Raw genomic sequence first — 3,539 nt, 5'->3', positions numbered from 1 at the left:
TTTAAAAAGTTGTTTAATTTTCATTTATTTGATTAATAGTTTTATGTCTATTAGTCACTTTTATTTCTTTTGCAAAATGTGCATTCATGTTCACCATTTTTCTATTGGGGTGTTTTATTTATTTTTTGTTTTTTTAAAGGCATATACCTTCTTATTTTATGGTAGTCTAAAAGCTCATGAAGTTATTTTAGGAACACAGAAGAGTTTGTGGCACTGATTTTGGTAAAGAGCAAAATGGTCACTGGAAAAAAATTAGTTATTAACTAAATAACCAGGGAGATTCAACCCCATATAGCAAATTTTTAATTATGCAAATACTTGCAGTCATTAATTATGTATACTTGTTTTGTTTATAGTTTGTCATGTTTTAAGATACTAGAAGCAATTCTAATGATTGTTATTTAACAAAAAATTTTTTAACCTCATCTTAAATCCACTAACCCATTTCAGGGTTATATTCCATCCAATCCTATGACCGGAAGTCCCGGTCCTGTAGCCCATGACAAAGTCATTCCTTTACATTTTAGAAAGATCTAAAATGTCATTTCTACATTTTAGAAATATCTTCAATGGCTATATTCAATGTTAAAAGGAACATAAAAACAAATGTGCACACAATTGCACAGTTGTCATGAAGGTCAATTTCATTTTTGGTGGGTAGCGCATTTAACAGCTAAATGTGTTTAAATAACATGTAGGGGACCGCAGGATGGCAGCACTGGTGACTGGACAGATAACCAAGTCAGCTGAAACCAGCTAACAAGTAACTGTCCACAAAGTGAAATCACAGCTCTTGTTCAGCTCGCCCTTTGTTAGGATCATCTTCTTGGAGGGAAAAAAGCCTGCTGCTCACAGTGGAAATACAGTAAGGCCAAATCTTCTGATATTCATCCCCAGAGGTTTCTTTCTGCTGGCTTAAGCGTCCAACTCCAGGGCAAGTTGTGGCCTCCAGCATTAACGCTCTTCCCATCTACCAGAGCAGACAACGTAAGCTTCACACCAGGCCTGAGTCTGAGTGTAGCCCACTCGGGTTAAACCAGAGTTGTTGACTTTTGCAGAATGGAAGCAGTGGGACCCAATGGACAGCTGCAGTGCCAAAGTGAGTGCAGTTGGTACCTGGTATCCAAGCAAAGTTCACTGAAGTGTCAAGATCTCTACATACTTTTTGATGAATGAGCCTCCAAGGTCTGTCCCATCATTGACATTAGTGTGTAGTTGGAAGTCCCCAGTCCTGTAGCCCATGACAAAGTCATTCCTTGTCAGCTTTGATTTGGCACTGTCAGAGGCCATCTGGTATCCAGCAAGCCAGCCCTGGTAACCAAAGGCAGCTGAGTCATGGATGGCAGGGCCAGCAAATAAAAGTCAACATCGCAACCAAGGTTTATACATTCTCTCTTGTAGGAAAGCTTGATTTTACCACTTTTCTTTCCTGTGTTTGATGAAAAGGTGCTACCAAATGTCAGTTTCAAACCTTGACAAATCTGCACTTCAATTGCAATTTCTGTTCCTAGAGTGTGTTGTCCCTGTTCCATTTCCCTGTGACCTTTTATATGTACTCTCTAAGGTCTTAGTAACTTTACCAGTCTCTGTATTACAGGAACCAGATGTTGAGAATTCCATGCTACTTCATGACTTTATTTTCATGTCCAGTTTCACCAACCCAAAACCAAATCCTTTGTTGAAAATATCTTTGGCAACTTTGCCAGGCTCAGCATGTGATGGAGAGATATGCATTGGCAATGTGCAACTGTCCATAGATCACCATGGCAAGGCCACAGGTAAAGGTGATTTGCTCCAGAAGGGCCACGGGGACCAACAGCATGCCCTCCTCCTGGGTGGGCTGCCTTGATCCTTGTTTTGGATTTATGAGAACTCTATAGAAAATGTATGTAAGAACTACGTGTCATATATTTTACAAATATTATTTTTTCTTTATTTTTACCCAAGGATATTTTTTCTTTGCTTTTAGAGAGAGAGGGAAGGAGAGAGAGCAACATCTATGGGAGAGAAATTCATTTGGTTGCCTACCATATGTGCTTGCAAGCACTGGATCTGCAGCCTGGCCATGTGTCCTGACTGGGAATCCAAAGCAACCCTTCAGCTACAGAACCTTGCTCCAACCAGCTGAGCCACACTGGCCAGGGTATATCTTGATTTATTGCTTGTCTTTTTTTTCAAAGTTTATTTTATTCTCATTCAAAAGAGAGGGGAAGGGAGAGAGAAAGAGAGACAGAGAGAGACACTGATGCAAGAAACACCAATTGGCTGCCTTCTGCACATGCCACAACCAGGTATTGAGCCTGCAACCCCGGGCATGTATCCTGACTGGGAATTGAAACAGTGGCCATTCGGTTATGGGATGACACTCCAACAAACTGGGCCACATGGGCCAGGGCTATCTCTTGCCTTTTATTTTTCTTTATTCCTACCCTGCTAAGGAACTGAGACATTGCATGACTCAATAGAAGAAGATAAAGGATCCCATCTGCAACATTTTCATCAAAGAAATGACAGTTTAATAGAGAAAATGAGTCATATACAAATGCAAATACAGTAAGTAATGAGAAGCAACAGAATAAACACAAAGTGGTATCAACAATAATGGTGAGAATTGTCTACTTTGCAAGTAGCTTTTTCCATTGTTGTGTTGTGTAGGTCAGATGAGCTATTTCTGCATATTCAGTTGTTGAGCAGTATTTACTGTTGAAGTGTCTGTTATGAAGGGAGCTTCACAGTGAAGGTGGTGTGAGGGTTGGATTAGAAGATAACTTGAAACCATGAGACCATCCAGGAGAATGTTGGCTATATCTGGGAATGAAGAGTTGAAGAACTGGGTTAGGATATAACCTTGGAGCTGTAATTGCAATGTTAGTCTGGAAAATGTGGTTCCCAGTCTTGTAGCCCCATAATGAAAGTGCGAGTGAGAGGGAGGAATTCCTTACAGACAGTCCAACATAGCTGCTCTTTAGGATAGGGAGGTGAAAACAGTTCTTTTGGAGGAATTGGGTCCTGTTATACCCCCAGATTCTGTTCACATCTTTCTGTCCCCTTTGCATATGAGTGTTGTTATTCTTTATCCTCATTTTAAAAACAGTCACTTTGAAGGTTTCTCTTTCTCTAATCTTGTACTCCTAAAATTTGTTCCCCACTCTGCATAAAGAGTGATCTTTCTAAAATGTAAATCTAAGTATCACTATTACAGGGGTCTTCAGGACCAAGTCCTAAGCCGTTGCATGACATTGAGACATTGAGGTATTGCATGTCTCAGCCCTGCCTGCCTTTCCCACCACACCTCCCATAGCCCCTTCTGATTCCTCCAGCTCCACTTGACAATTCCCAAACAACCATGCAGTCTTGTATGTTGTACCTCATTTAAGTGACTCCTTTTGCATCTATTGTTCTCCCTTCCTGACTCTTTGCCAAACTCTTGTCTTTTCTGTCCTACTAAACCATGCAACTTCCTCATCTTCCTTACAGTTAGTGGTGGCCATGGCATACTCTTCTGAACAAAATGTTTTTGGCAGAAGTCACTGCAGAGG

General features: G+C 40.5%; 1 pseudogene; it reads right to left on the bottom strand.

Moving 5' to 3' along the window:
• Positions 1-887: 887 nt before the first annotated feature.
• On the bottom strand, positions 888-1,714 carry LOC118988277 (voltage-dependent anion-selective channel protein 2-like; annotated as a pseudogene).
• Between the last annotated feature and the right edge of the window lie 1,825 nt (positions 1,715-3,539).

Source organism: Sturnira hondurensis, unplaced genomic scaffold (genome assembly GCF_014824575.4).
Source record: "Sturnira hondurensis isolate 20B ecotype Veracruz unplaced genomic scaffold, ASM1482457v3 Scaffold0006213, whole genome shotgun sequence".
Taxonomy (NCBI): Eukaryota; Metazoa; Chordata; class Mammalia; order Chiroptera; family Phyllostomidae; genus Sturnira; species Sturnira hondurensis.
The sequence above is the reverse complement of the archived record's forward strand: the minus strand, read 5'-3'. Positions and strand labels throughout refer to the sequence as shown.